At 55.8% G+C, this 21,474-nt stretch overlaps 1 protein-coding gene across 12 annotated transcripts in view; it reads right to left on the bottom strand.

Moving 5' to 3' along the window:
- Positions 1-21,474, bottom strand: part of EPHB1 (EPH receptor B1) — a 321,566-nt gene that overhangs the window by 186,316 nt on the left and 113,776 nt on the right. Inside the window, exons 1-2 of one of the 12 annotated variants that reach the window (XM_075937230.1) lie at positions 15,455-15,766; positions 11,985-12,312 (exon numbers count right to left, since the gene is read on the bottom strand). The exons of 10 other annotated variants lie outside the window; for them this stretch is intronic. The gene's annotated coding sequence lies outside the window, so the exon portion shown is untranslated. Of the gene's footprint in view, positions 1-11,984; positions 12,313-15,454; positions 15,767-21,474 lie in introns of those variants that run through there. One more of the 12 variants, XM_075937231.1, reaches the window with a different exon arrangement.

Below are 21,474 nucleotides of genomic sequence, written 5' to 3'. Positions count from 1 at the left end.
CTCCAGAGGGATGGAGAGCCAGCGTCAGGCACAACCTGGCCTGCACCTCCTAGCCTGGCCCCTGCCAGGTACGTCCGAGAGGTGACGTTTTGCTTTAGAGAGACTGTATGTGCCTCTACCACCTGCCCTCAGCAGACCAGGCATTCTGCCCTCTGGCAGCGTCTCCCGGCTTTGCCGCCGGAGTGCGGGAAGAGCAGCCCAGCTTGCCACAAAGGCCTGGCGGCGGCTGACTTTGCCCTGCAGGCACAGGCCTGAAAGGCCCCGCTAGTGTTTGCTCAGAGCAAAACAAAAGAGGTGATGATTTCAAGCCAGATAAAACGAAAGAGGCGGGCGGGGGCAGAGCAGCGCGGCGGAGAGACGCTGAGCGCGGCGGGGAAAGAGCAAGGGCGCGCCTGAGGAAGAGGGCCTGCGTGCACCGTCGGAGGGAAACGATTAGGCGGCCGCAGTGCCAAGTGAAAGAATTCTCCGGGAGGCCTGGTAATGAAACCCGAGCCCTTGGCTTCTCCCTATGACAGCCCGTGATTGCAGAGCACAAAGAAGAACCTGAAGAATGGGGGATTAAAGGAGAGGGGATGGAGAGAGATGAACGAGGCTTTGCCCACAGAAAACTAACAGCCTCTAGGGAAGAGCAGCTCCGGGTGGAGTGGGGGGGACAAGCTCTGCAGAGCTCTCACACAGCTAAGTGTGGGGTGTGACCGCGCGGGACGCTACCGTGGAACTAGGCACTGAGGACGCCTTCCCGCAAAGAGGAAAATTCCATTTCCAGGCAGGCCTGGAGGGGCGCGTCTCCTGGCTCCCCTGCCCTGATTGCTCGTCCTCCCCCTTGGTCATGTCCAAAGCTGGACCGGATTGCCAAACCCCACCCACCCACACAACGCTGACTGGACTATAAAGTCCTGAGAGGCAGAGAAGGCGCCAGGCAGTAAGCAGAACGCTCACAAGATGGTGTTTGGGCTGGAAAACATTTTCAGGAGGAGGGGAACGGACTCTGTTTCTCTGCTTAGCTGAAGCAACAGCCGTCCTGACATCCAAGCGCAGAGCAGGAAGTGACTTCCCAAAATGCCTTGCCAATCAAGCCCGTTGGCTCTCCGGTTTCTTCAGAAGGGCTTGTGAACCGAAGGGGGGTTTTCCTGGGGTTTGTTATCTCCGTTGAATGGTGGAGGAGGGAGAAACCAGGCCATGGCTTGTCAAGAGAGATTTGTAGGCACAACAGGAAATTACAATGTCAGACTTGTGTTACCTGGGTCCAGCGCTCAGGTCTGATTTAATCTCGGCGCTGAATTAAAAACAGCTTGAGGTTGAAAGTAGAGGAAGCAAAATCCTCTGCAGTTATTGTGCTTTAAATTGACCCTTCTCCTCAACGTGTACAGCTTTGCTGCTCTGAAGAGGCACATGTTGGTCCATTCCCCCACACGTGTATAAGCGCCTGAAAGTCAGTGGAACTGTGCTGAGGGGCAGGCCGGATTTCCCCACCTCCCGAGAGGCACCCAGCAGACCTGAAGGCAGAGTCGAACTGGAAAGTGGTGAGGAAGGGTCTGCTAAGCCTGACGGAGCAGCCACACACCAGACCAGCTGCTCTATGACCTGTATTCATCTCCCCATAGCATGGAGGCTGCAGCCTTCCTTCTTGGACTCGTAGCTCATCGCCTGCAACTGGGGCTCTGTCTCCTCCCCACCAAGCTCTTGGGATGACCCGCAAGGAGCAGTCAAGCCATGGCTGCCCACCCAGGCAGTGCCAGTTCTCACAGGGACCAGAATTACACAATTCCTGCACAGGACTTTAGTTTGAGCCTGCCTCTGGTTCAGCTCTTTCCGACGTTGGTCCTGGCTAGCTCTGAAGTAACCTCTTTCCTCATGCGTCATGCATCCCAATCCGCACCACTTCCTGCAGCTCCCATTGGCTGGGAACAGCAATCAGCGGCCAATAGGAGCTGCCGGCAGCCATATCTGCTGCAGTGCAGGTAAGTAAGCGTTGGTGGCCCGTCTGGAGCCAACCATTGCTTGTACCACCGGGGGGGATGCGCGGGGCCATGTGGGCATACACAAAGCACCAGTGGCCCGCCAGGGACTAACGCTGGCAAACTGCCATTGTCTGATTGCTCCTCTGCTCTATGCCAAGGCTACTCGTGAAGGTATTCGTATAGGCGATGATGGGTGGTTTCTGCCGGGGCTTTCCCACAAGCCCAGCAGTGGTTCCCGCCGCTCCCCAGGGGAACTGGATTTCAGTCAGTCGTTGAACTTGGTGAAGCAGGTGTGACAGGTTTAGGAACAGCGATATCTGACCCTCGTTAACACTACTCGAACTTTGCATGGGTGTCTAGCACACACAACTCAATTCACTGTTGCCATCATGGTGGGTTCTCGTGAAGACATCTAGCGGCCTTCTGCGGGTTAATTCCAATCACTCTGATAACGCAAACAATCACGTTGAATAAAATAACGAAAGAACAGGGAGGGGCCAGCCACGTCGCACGGCCTCTCACACAATCTTCCAGGACTAAGGAGCCACCCAAACCTGCCACGGAACACAGGACTGCCCAGTGAGGCGCGTCGGACGCATGGTTTGTCCTCCTCACGGAAGATCGTTTTACACCCCAGGGTCTGTAACTCCGCACACTCGTGCCGTACAGAGGCAACACGTAATTCTCAGAGGCTAGACGGTTCCACGAGATGCTACCAAGGCTCAGAGCGTTGCGGGAGGCCAGTAAAACAGGAGTCCACACATGCGTGGGGTGGCCAGGATTCTACTTTTTGACCAGAAAGTCTGGTGAAAGGGGGACCTGTGTGGAGTCTGGTCGGCAGCTCTGAGCGGACACCAAACGCCTAGTTACCCCAGGGGGGGGGGGGGGGGGGAAGAACAGCTGCTCATGGCAGAGGAGGGATCTGATAGCGCGCAGCACTTGAGAAGCGGGGCTGGCAGCCGGCTCGCCGCCCAGACGGCTGAGGATTGCCAGGCATCAGACACATTCAACAGGAACCCCCAGCCAGCACCCTGAATAGGCCGCTCAACGTCCAGTCAGGGGCACAGCAGGGCTCCCTGCCTGCCCAGGCTCTGCACGGCTCCCTGAACCAGACATGACCTCTGGCTGCTAGCGCAGCGGTGGCCATAGGGCTCCACGTGCCACCCCTGCCCCGAGCGCCGACTCTGTAGCTCCCCTTGGCTCGGTACCGTGGCAACAGGTGCTGCAGGGGTGGTACCACCAGCAAGTGCATAAAAGCCCCTGGCTGCCCCTGCCCACAGGCACACTGGCGCTTCTGGGAGCCTCCTGAGGTAAACGCCGCCCAGCTGCAGCCTGAACCCCTCATGCCCCAGCCCAGAGCCTCCTCCTGTACCCCGAACCTCCCAGCCTTGGCCCCCCGTGCCTGCAGCGGCCCACCCAGGGAAAGGGAGTGACGGTTGGGGAGAGCGAGTGAGCGACGGGGGCGCAGGGGGATGGAGTCATGGTGAAGGGGCAGGGCAGGGCAAGGCTGTTTGGTTTTGTTTGATGATAAAGTTCGCCCCCAGCCCATCCCGCCTTCACCTCCCAGGGCCCTGGTTGTCCCCAGGCCCTCGCTCTGGAGACTGGCTGTCCCCTCTGCCCCGCTGTGCCCCAGTTGGGAAATCAGGCAGGCTCCATGTCAGCTCCCTCCCACCGGGCTCAGCAGGAGAGCTCCAAGGGAGAGTGGCAGCGGAGACGGTGGTGTCCGGGTTGGCAACCCTACCATGCATTTTACTGCAAACCTTCAATTTTCTTCTGGGGTGCCTGCAAGCAAACCAGACCCCCGAGCCTGGGGCCCCCAGAGGTTGCCAGGACCTGCAGCTGCCTCGCGACAGTCACTGGCGTGCCGCCATCCCCTTGCCATGCGGAATCAGCCGTCACTGCAGGGCCCCACACAGCGATATGTCACCGACTCCCAAATGATTTTTTACGTCCCTTGGTTATGAAAAACAGGCCTGGCAAGTCACAATGCCCCAGGCCTCTGCTGGCGAAGCACTTCAGAAGGATGCTGGCACCCGAACCAGAGGCACCGTCTGAAACCAGCAAAACTGAGTTTCCCGTTGCAACCAAATCAGCACAAACCGTTCTGGATCTAGTCCCACCAGGGCATTCACACTCGTCCAGCAGCTGGGGCAGGGGCAGCAGGGTACCTCGGGTCGCCAGCTAGTCATCAGACAGCCTGACGACACACACAAGGGCAAGAATGCAGGGCAGACCTCCAGCACACGAGCCCCTGGGTCCCTTGCACGAGGTTAGCTCGCTAGTGTCGCTGTATTAACCCTGAACCCGCCGGCAGCGCCCGGCCTCCCCCAACCATACGGTCACTTCAATCAGCTATAACTTTACCCCATCGAGATCTGTCAGGGGGGAGGGAGGTCTGTCTCAGGGATCCCATTGGCCTTTTCTCGGGCTGCTGCTGGCTGGGTGTTGGAAGGAACACAGCCCACCCCGTCCTGCAGACACAGGGGACGTGCAGGGAGCCCTTCCTTCATGTCTCAGTCACAGATGCCAGTCAGCCTGCTCAGCAGCCCCCCAGAGCGACGGTAGCTATGATGGGCCCAATGCCCTGGAAACGTCCTCCAGACCCTCTGTCAAGCGAGCCCCGCATCCCATCAGCCTCCACGTGGCTGGCTGGCGAGGAAACGGACCCAAGTGACGAGGGGGTAAGTGCACACAGGGGTTTTCTTCTGCAGGGAGGGGGAAGGAGCCGTCCAAAGCTGGAGAAAAGACGACAAGAACCTCGCCAGCCTCCATGCTACTGTGAAAATACGTCCCATGGAGGCAGAGCCGGGACGTGTTCACTTAAACAAGCGTTGGGCACATGGCCTGAACAGAGCCGGAGGTCACAAATGTGCCCCTCACTCCTTTACCCACATGCATCTGCACTGAGGAACCTCCCCCTGGCCCTGCAGCTGGCTGGTCCTTTGCCTGGGCGTGGCCATCACGTGGCTGGACACATCCGGCTGGGCCATTTCAGGTTTGAGACTGAGGCAGGGGATGTGGGCGAGGGTGCTGGGCGGGGCTAAGCCACACGGCCCCATGAATGGACAGCGAACAGCAGGCGGGGCCCACTGTACCTTTAAAGACTTCTGGATCCCTGCACTAAAACCTCTACCACAGGGGTGAGCAACAACACGGCGGCAGCTCGCCAGGGTTAGCCCCCTGGCTATATTTACCTGCAGGCCACAGGTACCGGTGATCGCAGCTCCCATTGGCCTTGGATCACCACTCCCAGCCAATGGGAGCAGCAGGAAGCAGTGTGGCTTGGGACACCGCTTCCCACAGCTCCCACTGGCTGGGAAGAGCGATCCGCGGCCAACAGGAGCTGCGCTCGCTGATACCTGCAGCTGTGCAGGTAAATACAGAGGTGTGGCCCACCAGGAACTAACCCTGGAGGACCAGATCCGGCAGCTGGGCGGGTATTTGCCCACTCTGGACAACCGGGAGCCCTGGGATTCACATGCCAGATGCTGCTGCATCCGTGCAAGTGAGCTTGGGTGCTAGGGGACCACAGAGAAGATGTAAGACCCCTGCAGCGCGAGCCGTGCGGGCATCTCCCCGGACCAGCCTCACTTGATCCACACACAAGCTGCTCTGGCTTTAGGACAGCCTTCCGACCCAGGAGCGCTGGGGGGAGAAGGCCAGCAGGACAGGCCGCTTGGCTCCTTTCCTGCCAACCACACTCCGACCTCCCGCCCAGACGCCTCTGTGAGTGTGAGCTGGGAAAAGACTCCCAAGGAGCCGGCCTGAGGAAGCCATCTGTGAGCTGGGAATCGGGCCAAAGCCAATCTTTCATGAGCTGGGACCGTTTCCCTTTTGGCCAGATACACAAAGCTGCCTTAACGAGCAGCCAACGCCGCACGGAATGAGCTGCTCTGGGCAGAGACCAGCTCCTGGACAGGGGCTGCTGCATTTCTGCTCTGGACTTCGCCTCACACCCAGCAGCAGTAAACACGGGGGGCCAGGCATGCTGGCGGGTCTGAGGACTCAGCAGGGAGGACCTACTGCCACAGCTGCTCCGGGAACCCTGCACATCCCATCTTACACGGTTGGTCAGGCAGATGCTGCGGGGTCAGCAACCTGCGCAGGTCCCATAGCCCGTCCCAAGCTCTCGGAGCACCTCACGTGAAGAAAAACAGCGACATGGTTCTCTTTGCACCTGCCCTTGGAAACAGGGGGAGCAGCATCTTCCCGTCCTAGTCCAACCTGCAGGCCCAATTCCCAGAGCTAAGAGACCCCTGGCCTGCCTGTCTCCAACACGAAGGCAAGGGGGAGACGGTTTCTGAATCGACGTGGCTCTGGTTTGTGCGGTGCTAACGCCTCATTTTTACAAGTGGCATCATCGGAGACAAAGCAGCCCCCTATCTTCATTCCCCTCTCCCCTTCTGAGGAGCCGGGCACTTCCTTCCTGGCGGCACCGGCCTGCCCGCCAGAACTAACATTACCTGCACATTACACAGGGTCTCGTCGTGGGTCACCCGCGACAGTCACCTCCTTAGAGCTCCGTGTGCTCAGCAGACCCAACAGCACACGGGATTTGGCAGTGACTGAGGACAGCCAACTACACACCGGCTGCCAGTGCGATTTCGGGCTGTCTCTGGAGAGGAGAGGGATTTCATAGTCTTTGCGCCCACTGGACCTGGCAGAGCCACTTAGTTCAGAGCCCCACGTGACCAGAAGCGGTGAGGGTGCTGGAGACGAAAAAGGCGACATTGGCATGGCTTTGCCGAGAGATGACTAAGAGGTGGAACGACTGGACAGCAATGTATCCAGAGGATGAAAGCTTCAAGGAAGGAGAGGTATTTAATAACATCTGAGGTCAGAAAAGACCACCACCACCACCACTCTCCAGCCTGACCTCCTGCACAATCTAAGCCCGAGAGTTTCACCGAGCAATTCCTGCCTGCTATGGTCAAGCCTGACCACGTATGGTAAGAAACCCAACCTGGATTTAAAAAGCAGTCGACAGTGACATACACACCAGATTCCCAGCAGCCTACCAAGGGCAGGACTTGAATTCACACTCCTTGAGTGCAGCTCAGGGTAAAGATCCATCCCATGTCAACAAGTCATCAAGAGACGGTCACAGCACGGTCTACCCCTAAAGGCCAGGCTATCCTGGGGTCGAGCGTGTGAGAAGACATTGGGTACACGTGTAAGATAGCTGGTGAAGAGGATTTAGAGACCTTGTGTTACTCTGGCTATTTTTAATTGCATGCAAGGTACACTTGTGACTATGGACCAAATCTTGGAAGTCATTGAGAGTTTTTCCATGGATTCAAACAGCCAGGAGGTCACCTTACATATTCCAGGCCCAGACATTGCCAGATAGCCATCCCCACTTCAGGAATAAAACCACGTCCACCAGCCACTAGCCACCGCACAGAAATGGATATCGTGACATGCACATTTTCCGAGAGACATGAAAGAAGTAAGACTCCTTGGATTTGAATAAGTCGGGCTACGTTCCGTATGCACCCAGCTGTCCCTTGAGCAAGTCTCCGGCTCCGTGAAGTCCTACGTGCAGAGAGAAGGCGCCAGAAGTGTTAGTGCAATCTTAAGAACACGGAGTTGAGACTGAAAGGACGTTCTCAGTCAAACTCTTGGTTGGGAGAGAGCGAAGGCTGAGAACTGGGGTAACGGAAGAGACTTTTCTCAGTCAGGATGCAACAGGGTGAAATGAAGAGCTCAAGTTTCTGAAAGCGAGGAAATTTGGAGTTAAGGTTCCACAAAACATCTACATGGGCAGCCGGCTGCCTTGACAAGCCTCCAGCTCCCATTGTGCATCTCACCCCGCCTACATTCCTAGCATGGGGTGCAGGCCACCCACACCCACCACACGTAACCACGAGAGCTACATGGACATTTATGACGTCAGTCACGTCCCTTGGGCCTGACAACAAGACACCATCCCTAGCCCACAGTCCCTGTAGCCAAAATGGGGGAAGAGAACGGTGAACTCCATGACAGACCTCGCTACTATCAGTCTATTTGCAGTGGTCCCCAATGCGGTGCCCGTGGGCGCCATGGTGCCCACCGGGGCGTTTATGTGCACCTGCCTAGAGACCAGGGCCGGCCCGAGCCATTCTTATGCCCCGGGCGCCGGGCGCATGCACGGCCCCCGCCCCGGGCGTACAGTGCATACGTGGTGCCGCCCCCGGGCGTCCGGCAGCCCCAAAAGGTTGGGGACCACTCTGTTGCATGTGGAAGGTGGGTCCCATTGCGGCGATTGGCTGAGCCCATGTCTGAATTGGCCTGACACCACACACCGGCCTGCCTCTCCTCAGAGCCCCACCCAGTAAGAACTAGTTCCCAACACTCATGGGGTGTCTGTGCAGGTATAGGCTAGAAACGTAACCATCCCACGGCCCGCCCGGCCAGGGCAGCCTTCACCACCCGGCCCCCTCTCACAGCCCTTCTGGGGGTTACAGCGAGTCCCCATCCACGCACCAAAATCCCCCGTTAGCTCCATGGCTGATGGTTTCTGGGCAGGTCACCAACAGCCTCTCCAGGGCAATCAAAGCTTGGTAGGCAGAGTCCAGTGACCCTAGCAAAGAGTCACCAGGCCCAGACCTCGTTGGCGTCCTGACCTCTTTGCTCGGAAATCTGCACTGTCCCCTCTCCTGGGAATGGTAAAGCAGCCCAGACCTACCCCCTGCACAGAGCAGCTAGGGCTTGTTCCTCCCAGTCACGTACTGCTTCCTACCTCATCTCTCCAGTCAGCCTTTCCCAGACTCGCTGCCTGATTCTCCCACTCGGGGAGTCCAGCTACTTACCCGTCTGCTGCTGAAGAATTCCTCTTGGAAACCTGTGGCAGTCAGACCTGCTCACTGCTCTGCATCCTACAAGCCCGGCAGCTAGCCTGAGCCAAGGGGACAGCCTCCCGGTTAACCCCATTGCACCATGAGAGCTAGCAGCACAGTGTAGCTAAATTCTGGTTTTCCAACGATTCCGGTGGATAAGAGCGATATTTTTAAAAGCTTTTTGTTTTCCAATGTATTCATTTAAATTCTCAGTTGGGCAAAGTTTTTGGAGAGCTCAGACAATTACTACACTGAGATTCCAAAAGTTAAAGCTATATAACTATGAAAACAAATGGTCACCACCACATTTCAAAATGTACACAGCCATAAATACCCTGCACTCAACAGCCAGTAAATACTTGGGCACCTCTTCTTCCGTCACCTAGCAGCATGTTTTCATCACTGGCAAAGGAAACAGGCGTCGAATGGTGTGGGTGCACAGTGAAATCGGTGTTTGTTGATAAAGGTCTCATCCTTCCAGGTGTAGCTACGCACCCCATTTCTGTGACAGCCCAGAAATCCAAAGCAGAGAGTCACCACACTGTCCCTTGCGCCATTCCACAAGAGAATCAACAATGCCCTCAGCCCTCTCTAGACAGACTGAAAACCTACTGTACCTGATTTATTCACTCTCTCAATGGGCACACACCACTCTGCTGTAGCACCGAGCCCCGAGGATACAACCCTTACAATACTGCCACAACTGGCAATCTCTCCTCTGCCTCTTTCCTCAGACCAGCCCTGGGTCGGTCCCTTCAGCCCTGTCTCCTCCAGTGCTGGGTCAGGTTAAGCAATTCAAAAGTCACGTTGCTGGTTTTGTCATCTTCCAGTGAGACCATTCAGGGGACAAAGCAGAGGCACCAGACCTGAAAGAGGTGTCAAAGGAGTGGGGTACCCTGGAGGGAGGGGATCGGGACTTGCAAACACGCAAGAGAGGCCATGGGTTGTCGGGAAACACAAAGAGTGTTTGTGAAGGAACTAGATGGGTTCTTGCTGGTTGTACAGGCTCAGAGCTCTGTAAAATCAAGGCCAGTCACACACACACACACAGAAATGCTTAGCTCTACAAGCACAGTGCACACAAAACCGTACCCAGACACAATAGAAAGTGCTTAGGAATAAAACATGCATGCAAACAAAAGAGCACAAGCTATCAATCTGGGTGAACCGAAGGAAATGAAATAGTTATGTCTGCCGCTGCAACATCTAGAAGAACAAATTTCCTGCCTGGATAATAAATGGATTCTTTTGTTTCATGTTGGCCTCAGTCACATGACTATCTTGGCAGATTCTCCATCCAGAAGATCTTGCTGTATAAATACCCAGATGGGTCTGAATTTCAACTGCTTTAAAAAAAAAAAAAACGAACACGCCACTAATTCTCCAGGTCCCTCCCTCTTCCCCCCCCTTAAATAAACTCAGGAGACGTCCTAGCGTGCAGGCAAGGAAACAAAAGACTAGCGTGACCTTCTTTCAAATGCTCCCAGGTACAGCTGAATGGCACAGGTGGAATTTTAAAGAAATACCCAGACATCAGAACAGCACACCATGGCTAATGTGCGTAATAAATTACTGCTGACAAAAAGAGAAATGACTTGTGTATAAAGCATTTTAAATATTTATGGCCCAATTGTGTCTTCCAGGCACCTCCCGGTCTCGGGGGCAGCGTGGTGATGTGACGCGGCACGGTGCTTCCCACACATGCCGGCAGGACTTCCACGAGGGCCCATTCTAAGAGGACTCCTGGCCATCCTCTTCCTTCCCTGATCTTGCTCTCACACTAGGCAATTACCTGAACAGAATTATCCTGTGCCCATAGGCAGACTGCCAACAGACAGTATTTGCATGGCATTCTGCAGCTGGCACCCGACGAATTCTCAAGGATCCCCACGTTACAGACGAGGAAACTGAGCTAGACCGGTGACATGACTTGTCCTAAGCCACCCCGCATCTCAGCACCCCCCGCCCTCTACTCATTCCTCCAGAGCCCACAGTTTTCTCCCCCCTCTGCTCTTCTGTGCCCATGCTCACGCGGACACAGCTGCCGTACAAACTCTGTCCCTCAGGACTCCAGCTAAGGGGTCTGGAATTCAGCATCCTCTCCTACATGTGACACGCCACAGCGCCAGCATGCAGCCCTCTGGCGAGAGGACGGGCGTCTCTGTCTGGGACAAACGGGGACCTTGCCATCCCCCCCAGTCCCGCGCCTTTCTTACAAGTGCCCTACAAAAGAGCTGCCCTCCTGCGTTTTCGCAGTAAGGCCAAGCTTTCAGCATGGAGTTCAGTGACAGTTAGGGGCAGGTCATGGGCCATAAAGAGAAATTCACAGAAGCCTGTGGCCTGTCCCTAATATTCACTAAAACTATCCGGGACAAAATGTGGAGGCGAGTTCAGCTCTTGGGTCCCCCTCCACTGCGGTCAATGGGAGCTCTGGGGTTGGGCTGCTGGAGGGTTCCCTCGCAGCCTGGGCAGCTGGACATTCATGGGGGTCTCCCCACCTATCCAGCTCAGTGGGGTAGCTGTTGGGGGGTCTCTCAGTGCAGGGGTGAGGCGCTGCGGGGGGAGGGGATGCTGGCCCAGAGCTGCAGCCCAGAAAACGTCAGAGGTCGGGGGAAGTCGGAGTCCGTGACAACGCTGTAGCCTTCCTTGTGATGCGCAAATAAAAGCGGAATGCCTGGCCTTAGGAATTTACCTCAGAGATCTCAGGAATGTCAAACCGGATCTTCCCTGGTGCCGCTGGAGGGCGCACGTGGTTAGTTCTTAGACCTTCATTTCAGAGCAGTCATAGCCCGCCCCATAGGCCCTGTACACATACACCATAATGAGGGGCCGGGGGGGGAGGAGGCAGCTGGCACCTGCCATGCCCCATAACGAACCCCTGGTCATCCCAGAGCTAGCAGAACGGCCCTATGCTGTCCACCAGCCGAGCCCTGCTACAGAACGGGCAGGGCTGAGCATATGTCCGAAAACGGCCCCTCACCCCCGACAGAATCCTCATGCCTGGAAAGGAGGGTCACAGCCCCCTTTGTCCCCTCCCCCTCCTGGGTGCGGCCCTGCTCTGACCCACAGCCGTCCTTTCTCCACCCCCGCCAGCCCTCAGCAAAGGGAAATAGGTGTCATAAAACACACAACGGCTCTGGCTGTAAATCCGCTCCCCCGCTCAGCTTTCACTCCTAGCTCTCTGGAGGGCTTCACTTCTCACCTTCTCCGCAGTCACCACAGAGCCTCCGCCCGGCTACGCCACACCTGGATTTCCAACGGAAAAACAAGCCAGAGGAAAAGACAGCTGTGGAGAAATCTCTTTGAAGTCCTCTTCACACGCCATGGAGAAGCCAAGCAGAGCGCGAGTCCAACTAGTTCCCTCTGCGAGTCACCTTTCAGGTGACAAGTAGGATGTTGCGGGGAGGATCTGATACCAGCGGCTGTTTCTATCACTGCTGTTTCTCTGTGTCAATATTGCGTTTCCCACGAATTTCCTCGCTCGTCCCCACAGACCCGAGCATGCAGGATATTTTAAAATCTGAACTGACCTTTTTTTTAAAAAAAAAAAAAAGGAGTCAGCCGGTAACTAGTTAAATACCATGCATAGATAGGTAAATATTTGAGAAGGAGAAATTCTAGTTGTGACCATGCTGGGGGTGGGGTGTTTTCAATAAAGATTTTTATTACACACACACACACACTTAAAGAACCAACACCGGACCATGTCCGCACAAAAGCAAGTCAACTCACCCGGAGCAATCGCTAACGAGCGCAAGTGTTGCAAGAGAAAGGGCTCCGGACAGATCCTCCCCCACGCTAACTGCCGCTCTAACGCGGCATCGGAGGGTTACGCCACAGTGGGAAAGGCCTGGCCTTCGGGGAGCTCTGTGACTGCTCTGAGTTGCCCCTGGGGCAGCTGGCCCGAAGCTCAGGGCGGCCATACATGGAGGGCAGACACACCGTTTGCCGCCTTCCGCAAGCTTCCGCAGGTGGGCGCTCAGAAGCCGCGGCTGCCCTCGGCTCTTCAATTTGGTCCCAAACGTTTGCCAGTCGGTAGGAAAACCGCCGCCTGCCTTTCAGTTCCTAGACTAGCCACCGGGGGAGCCACACAAACCCGAATGTCTCTAGGATACGGCCTTTGCTATCCGTCTGCGCAGCTGCAGCCCCTCACGTTGCTCAGTGACTGGCACAGCCTTTGCCCAGGCCTTGCCAAACACAACCCTGCGCCGCCCGCCACTGGTCAGGGGCCTCTGCTGACCACATCAGACATGGGCACTCTGGGGTTTTCCTGCCGGGAGGGTTGGGCTGCTGGAGGGTCCCCTCACCTCCTGGATAGCTGGGCACCCATGGCAATCCCTCTGGAGCCCCTGGCATTGGCCACTGTCCAAAGAAAGGACACTGGGCTAGGCCAATATGGCCGCTCTTATCCCGCCACTGGCTCCCCCTTCTCAAACGTAAGGTACTAGTCCTCACCGTCACGGTCCTTCATGATCTACCCCAGCCTGCCTGTCAGCACCCAATCTCTCTCAAAAAGTCAACTCCTACCTCCCAGCCGCCAGGGCCCCCTTGCACCTTCTCCCACACCTAGCAGCCCCCGGTCGACAGCATAAAGCTAACTCGTCCCCTCCGCCCGCCAAAAGCCTGCGTTAGCGGGGTACCTGCGATGCAAAGCTTAGTCGCCAGGCCCGCCCCAGCACGGAGCTGCAGCAAGAGAGGGCAGCTCCCTGCGGTGGCCAATGGCAAAGCAGCCAGCTTAGCAGGTCCGGCTACTAGAGAGGGGAACCACGGCGGCTCCATGTGCTGCCGAGCCTTAAGCCTCCAGCCCCGGGAGCCGGACCTGCTGGCTGCTTCAGGGCTGCAGCGTGGTGCCCCACGACTGACAGACACCAGGCAGCCTGCCCAAGCACCACTGACCAGGAGCTGCCTAGGTAGGCCTGAGTCCCAACCCCCACCCCACCCTGAGGTCCCCGAACCCAGAGCCACTTCCTGCACCCCAAGCCCCTCATCCCCAGCTCCAGCCCAGAACCTGCACCCCAACCCCTGCCTCAGCCCACAGTCCCACCCCCCCCCAGACTGGAACCCTCCTGCACCCCAATCACCTCATACCCAGCCCCAGCCCAGAGCCTGCACCCCAGTCTGGAAACCTCTCTTGCACCTCCGCCCCTCATACCCAGCCCCACCCCAGAGCCTGCACTCCGGGCCAGAGCCCTCACCCCCCAACTCTCTGCCCCTCCCACACCCAGACCCATTGGGCCCCACTCCTGCGATCTGCATTTTGTCCTGGGCACCCACAGGAAGGCGATGTGTTGCCCTCCCCATTGGTGCCTGCTGCGGGGTGGGGAAGCTAGAGGCACACTGACCCGAGGCCCCTGTCCAGGGCAGACCTGCACGTGAGGAAAAACGGTGCAACAGCCACTGCCCCGGAGACCCACACACGCCCCAGCAGTACCGCCCTGTGCTCTGCTGCGCCAGCGAAACCTGGGCGGGTGTGCGCAGCTCCACTGCCAGGGGTCACCAGGCCCACCCGAGCGCCGTGCTGGGATGCCCCCACGTGGGCACACACCTCTAGTCAAACTTGTACTTTCAGCCAGCCCTCCGGCTCCGGGCCGGCTCCTCCACAAGCAGGCAGGGGAGCCCCGAGCCACCCACCCCATGGGCTCCCGCTGAGGTCCCTCAGTTGGAACAGCCAGACCCAGTCGGCCCTGCCTGCTCCCTGAGCTCTGCCCTCCTCTCCTCCTCGGTAGCTTCTCGCACTTCTCAGAACCCGTCTCCAGTCTGCGGGAACAACCCTCCCTCTGAGCGCTGCTTCCTTCTCGCGGCTCCCCAAGCCCTTACCCTTGTTACCTGCCTCAGCTGATCAGGGAGTGAACCACGCCCCGGGAACCGGAGCTGCCTTGTTCCGAGCCCAGCAGAGGGAGGTGAAGCCTTGCCCCATCACAGGGCCAGCCACCCTCTGACATGGTCCCTGAAAGTTTACAGTCCCCCCAGCTATTAGTAGCGCCTGAGCCTCCAGCTGGAAGCCATAGCGAGCAGCAGCAACCAACCTACACCGGTAGAAGGAATCAAATGGGGCCCACTGGGATTTCCGGGAGGGCTGGCCCGGCAGTGCATTTGTGCCCACACACAGGCAGAGCAGGCAACAGGTATCTGCCAATAATCAACAGACATGGTGTTTCTTCGTCAAAGTAATCAATGGGGCCTCACGGACAGGTGGCCGTTTTATTGCAAAACACGAACTGCAGGTCATTTGGAAAGCTGAACCGTCCCCATTTGTGCTGCTGAAGTGAACCATTACGAGTGGAAAACGTTACCTCATGTAATAACAAACAAGACCCGAGGACCAGTCTGGGAATTCAAATTTACAACTTGTATCAATTTCATACGCTGTAAAACTTCACCTAGTTTATAAGTTTCTCACCAACTTCATAAAAAATGTTTTATTATTATTATTTTTCTGACTCACCTAAACTTAATAAAATTCCTCTCCCAGTCTGTGCGGCTGCTGTGTTGCAGCAAGCCTTTTTACTTTGATGCAGTCAAGATTTAAGAAGGCGTTCAAGGGGAACGATTAAGGATTTTTAAAACACTTTAGGAGCCCAAGTTTTTAAATGAATGCATGAAGAGTTGGAAAATAAAATTGCTGTAAGCCTAAAAGCAATCTACTTCCAAATGGAAATGCTCTTCAATTACCTGTCAGGCTTTTCGTTCCAAGTCACATTCAGAAACAGAGAGCATCTCAACACGCTCAGAGGTCACATAAGGACTGACGAGTTATGCCCCACTTTAGAGGTTGCGAGAGAGGGTTGCCAACTCTCCCTGGCAAACCTACTGTGATGTCATTAGTTAGTGTGATGTCACCAGCTGCTTTAGAGGATAACCAAAGCATCAATGTCAGAATCTGGCAAATACAAGATCAAATTTCTGTGGTTACAAATGGCCTTGGAAAGCTCGTTGCATTGTTTTGAATCACAGGAACCATAAAACCACAAGAAGATTTACCCCGCCTTGCTCCGGTCCTTAACTCAATTCATTTTTATTTTTCTTCATGTCAACCATGGCTCTGGGGTGGGGCAGGGGAGGAGGGGTTCACGGTGCAGACTGCCCCGGGGAGAGAGGCCGCCCCCAGCTCTCTCTTACTGCAGCAGCTTGGGGCCAGGTGAGAAGCACCTCTCCAGCAGGCAGAGTGGGGGGAGGGGCGCATGTCCCTCAGCTGGGGCAGGTCCAGGTTCGTGCCCCCCAGCCGGAGCAAGGAATGCAGCAAACTCGGCACTTTCTCCTCACTCCCTGACAAAGGGGAACAGCCAGCAATGTCCCCCCCACGATCAGGAGGGAGGGAGAGCTTCAGCCCCTCCCAACCTTCTTGAAGGGATCCTGGGGGGTGGGACGCTCAGGGTGAAGGCAGTACCAGATGGGGTGGGGAGGCAAGCCCCCAGCCAGCCCTTTCACCTGCCTGGTGATTCTGTCTCTTTTCAGAATGGTTTTCTGAGAACCAGTCCCAGTCCAGGCAAATCCTGTTGTCCTGGCACAACCAACCCCTGCCCTTGCTGTAAGTTATGATCAGAGGAAGCTGCCTGCCGAATTTGGTGGCCCTTGCTCTTACCGTTTAGGAGGAGTTCCTGAACAGACAGACAGACAGACAGACACACACACACACACACACACACACACACACACACACACACACACACACACACACACACACACACACACACACACACACACACACTATCAAAGGCATAGCAGATGATTCACATGAACAGACGATGATCACACAGAACCGTGGGAATGGAGAGTTTCCTCATATACATGCTCCTACGTAATTGGTTACGAGTCTCCATTTCACCTCACCCCTTTTCCATGCGCCTAGCGATAACCCCTGCGTTACCATTTCCCAAACAATGTCACGTCCGTGGGTGGCAGAGTTCTCAGGAGTCCGTGTGCAATACGAACAGCGGCTGCTAAGTCGTTAGTTACATAGTCGAAGAAATAAACTGGGTCACCCGCAGGCTATAAAATCCTTTTGAACTCCCACTTGGATTATTAATATAGTTTCACACTTCTCTTGGGGCTCAACCGCGTTGCAGGCTGCACGCACAGGAAAGACCCTAAATGGGAGTGAAACGCTCCCCTCTCTCCTGCAGGCACATCCAAACCTTGGATCCAGAAAAGCCGGCACTTTGCACCTGCTACGACATTACCAGAGCGGAGGGTTGCAAAGCAGATGCAATTGGAACACTAGCAAATCACTTTCCTTTTAACGCTATTGTTCACGCGCTGGCCAGAAAATGAACCGTAGCATTGAAAAGCCAAAGGCGGAGACAAAATAGCTTCCCTCTGAAACATCATCTCCAGAGCTGACTTGACTGCCCTAGAGACCAGGGTTGGGTTTGTTTTGAAAACGCAAAAAATGAAACTGAGTATTTTGTTCAACCCAAAACAATTTTTTTTAAATTTTTCAACTCGGGCAATGAACGGAGAAGCCAGTTGTTCGCACCGCTTTGGCACGAGAGACCTTTTTTATTTATTTGTTTAAACGAGAAGCAATCAGAGCGCCTAGCAACCTGGAGAATATCCCTTTTAACCCTACCGTTCCTGTGCTGGTCAGTACAGGACCTGGGTTCTCAACCGTTTCTATTTTGTAGCCCCACATTACAGAAGAAAAACATTTGGGGGCAAACACTCCTTATAAAGTTTTGAGACTGTCCTTCCAGCTACCATTGCCAATAGGGATGTAGAAACGGTTAGAAAATACTAACCACGGAACCGGTGACATGGTTAAACAGGCTGTACCAGCTCCCAGCACTGCCGACCAAGCGGAGGACTTCCAGCAGCTGCCAACCCCGTGAGAGTTTAACCAGTAACTGGAACCAAGATGCATGAATGGGTTGGCTAACCTGTTAAACTCTTACAGCCCAAGTTGCCAACCCTCCATGGTTGTCCTGGAGTCTCCCGGAATTAAAGGTTAATCTTTAATTAAAGATTTTGTCATGGAACGAAACCTGCAGGAATACCTAGCAACATACTTCCAGCTAGCCAGAAAAGGGAGGCGTTCCTGGCGCCCAGACTGTGACTCCCTGGGGAATCGGGCAACCATGTGACACACACCAGGAATGTTCTCTCTGAGCAGTTTTTTCCTCTATGCCATGGGACGGCAAGAAGCCGCCCAGAGCTGGGTGCAGTTCATCAGGGTTAGCCCTCGGGGAGCCACCAAATGGTGCATTTTCCTGAGTGTTCACAGGTAGGACTCCTTGCAATTCCCCATGGCCGTGGTTCGCTGTTCTCAGCCAACGGGAACTGCGGGAAGCAGTGCGGGCTGCATCCCATTGGTTGGGAACAGCCAACCGCACCCAATAAGAGCTTGTGAAGGGCCATGCCTGTGGACATGGGGGAAACTAAAGGTCTGGTGGCCCCCTGATGAATTAACGGCTTCCCACCTGCCCTTGCTCTGTGCAAACAGGGACTCACTGCCCGTCTGACCGGCTCCTGGGCACAGACTGTTCAATTACCATGTACCTCCTGTGCCTTCGCGTGAAGTTGCTCGCTCGTTCCTCCTCACCGCTAACGGCCGTGACGGCCCTCCGCGGAACGCCAGGGAACCGCAGCTCCGGGAGCGGCTTGCGCCTTCCGTTTCCGTTTCAGCCTGCGAGTCTCATATGGCATCGGGCAGGGGAAGGGGCTGAACACACTGCCCTGCAGCTGGGGTAGGCCTCCTGGCACCAAACTGTTTGCGCTAACGGAAGAAGAGGCTGACAAACAGGAGCTGACTTGACTCCCCTTGAGACCAGGGTTGGGTTTGTCAATGAGTTGCCCAGAGCCAGGAGGTGCTGGGCCAGACTCCCACACAAAAACCTGCCCCCAGCCCCTCTCCATACATGGCTCTCGATGGAGACTGTCAAGAGGAGCCACCCAGTAGCTCCCAGCTCCGTGGTTCGATTCAGCAGGCTGGGGGAACCAGCCACCACCCCTTTTTGTTTGATTTTAATTCATTAAAGTCTTAAGAGCTTAAGTGACACACTTCTCCTCCACTAGCTTTGCAAACGCATGAAGAGACAGAGGGGCTCCGTGGCAGATCTCACGTCGATTGCTGGCTAGGGTTGCCAGGTGTCCGGTATCCTACCAGACAGTCCAGTATTTGCACTCTTTGTCCAGTAAAAAAAATCAGAGAATACCGGACACGTGTAATGTCCAGTATTCTCTGCTTTTTCCGGCTGCGCACTGGACAGAAGCCTGGCGTGGGCGGAGGGAGCGACTGGGAGGCGGGGCCATGATCGGTGCTAGGAGCCTGTGATTGCGCAGAAGCCTGGTGGGGGGAGTGGCTAGGACTCCCAACCACTCCCCCCGCTCCCGCCAGGCTTCTGCGCAATCACAGGCTCCCAGCGCCGATCGTGGCCCCGCCTCCCAGCCTGGGAGCCCCAGCCGGGAGGCGGGGTTGCGATCACTGCTCTGGGCACCCCAGAATGGGGGGCTTATTATCCCGCATTCCTTTTTTGTTGTTGTTGTTCAGAAAAAAGACCGCGTGTCCGGTATTTTGGGGAGACCATCTGGCAACCCTAATTGCTGCCGCACTGCCTGCGTCTATACTGCCCTGGGCCTGAAACCAAACCTGGGGTCTACGAGGGAGGAGCTTCGAAAAAGGGCTCCCTGGAGCCCTGCCCAACGAGGATTGCCACTGCTGCAGCTGGGTCGCTGCTCCGACTGGAACCAGGCAAACGAGCCACAATGAACAATTCATGAATCTGAATCTATAACCTTTCTCTGCTGCCAATTATCCCCGGGTCTGGCCTGGCTGCGGGAATCGTTCTTGCTCAGAATGCATTTGCCAAGGGATTTACACAAGAGTTTTCACCGTCTGCAAACAGCTCACTAAGGTTGTTCTCTTGGGGATTCACCATGCTTAATTGATTACTGCCCCTGAGTGACTAGGTTCACATGTTGCTTCATTCTAGGTCTCCCATGGGCACAGCGGGCTTTCAGGACAGTCTCTTGAACATCCTAGAGGTTAGAGGGGCAGACTGAAAATCAGAAGCCCTGACTTCTATTCCTGGTTCTGCTGGTGATCTTCGACAAGTCGTCACCGCTCTATGCCTCGGTTTCCCCATCTCTAGAATAGGGATAGCAGTAGTGACTTGTCAAGCCCGCTCCAATCTACTGATAGAAAATGCTTCTAAGAGCATATTACATTAAACTCCTATTGTAGTCACTGTTCGCCTTACCTAAGCAGCCCTATTATGCTAGGTGTTCTCCAAACACACATTAAGAAACAGTCTAAATAGATCAGACAGCCAAAGGCTGGAAGAAAAGAACAATTGCAGTTCGCAGCTAGCAAAAGAAAAGGGTTTTTTCCAGTGAGTAGCGAAGATGGACACCGGGTCAACCGCTACCACTGTGATGCCAGGATCAAGCAGGCACTGACGGCCACCCACCCAGAGGGCTTCAGAGACTCCGGTCTGAAACGGCTCACTTCACAAACGGCGGCGCATTCGCTTTTCACGCACCCGCCGGATGAACCCACCACACCAGCTTATCTCCCCCGGGGACGGCGGTTACGGACTCCAGTTACGAATATCGCTTGCCCAGAGAAAACAAGGCCTAGGCCAGGGGTGGCACACCCACGGCTCTTCAAAGGAAAAACTGTGGCTACCGCACCCGCAGCACGGCTGTTCTGCGTTCCCCTGCTCTGAACTTTTTTCCTTGTCTGGTCAGGGCGCCGCTTGGGGCAGCGAGAGCTGACGCTGCGGCTGACAGAAGCCTGCTCGGGCCACACGCAGCTCTTAAAGGGGCAGTGGGGTGGTTTTGTTTCTTTTTTGGGGAGTTTTTTGTTCAACTTCTTTCCCTCGGCTCTTTGTGCTGTATCCACCACAGTTTTGGCTCTTTGTAATGGGTTGGCCACCCCGGGCCTAAGCGGTCCCGAAACCCCTTCCGATGTGATCCTTTGGCCTCTCCAGGCCTCAGGCACAGTCTTCTGAAGTTGGTGGGCATCTTCCGAGTGACTGAACCAGGCTTCTGGCCAGGCCCTGTAAGCCAAAATGGCCAAAGGCATCGGGATGGAAAACATCAGCTTGTTCTCGGAGAGCGTAACACTCACTATCCTGCAGCCAGGCTCGCCGGCCAGAGGAGGGGGGCAAAGGGGGCAGTTGTCCCCAGGGCCTCGTGACTCAAAGGGGTCTGAGGCTCCTAGTTACTGTGGCAACGGCGGTGGCCTGGGCCCTGGGCCCTTTAAATCACCGCTCCATATGCTCCACAAAGCTCTGAGGTCTGGTGGGGGCAGCACCATGCTCCAGGTGGTGTGGCAGGCCCCAGCCCCGCCCCTTCTGCCTGAGGCCCCGCCCCTTCCGAGGCCATATAGCCAGGCCACGCGGAAGTGGTCAGCCCCCCTGCCTGCGACTTTTCTGATTCCGCAAACCAACTCCTGTCCCCTTTCGTCCTGGCGTCAGACTGAGGGCCAAAGGGAAAGTACCGGGGTGGGCTGGCCAGCTCCCTCCAGCCGGTATGGGGAGCTGCCCCACTGACTGCTTTGCGACCAATGCTGGCTCCAGCTGTGCAGCGGCGCCACTCGACAGAAATAAAAGTAGAGACCAGTTCATGCACCTGGAACTCAAAGCCGCTCAAGGAGCGTTGGGCACCTCCCGAGGAGGGTCTGGCACCGACCTGCTTCTTCTGACTGGAACTGCACCACAAATTCCTGCCTCCGTGTTTACTCTGATTATTCA

The sequence above is a fragment of the Pelodiscus sinensis genome, chromosome 10 (genome assembly GCF_049634645.1).
Source record: "Pelodiscus sinensis isolate JC-2024 chromosome 10, ASM4963464v1, whole genome shotgun sequence".
Taxonomy (NCBI): Eukaryota; Metazoa; Chordata; order Testudines; family Trionychidae; genus Pelodiscus; species Pelodiscus sinensis.
This window is presented reverse-complemented; position numbering and strand designations above follow the sequence as displayed.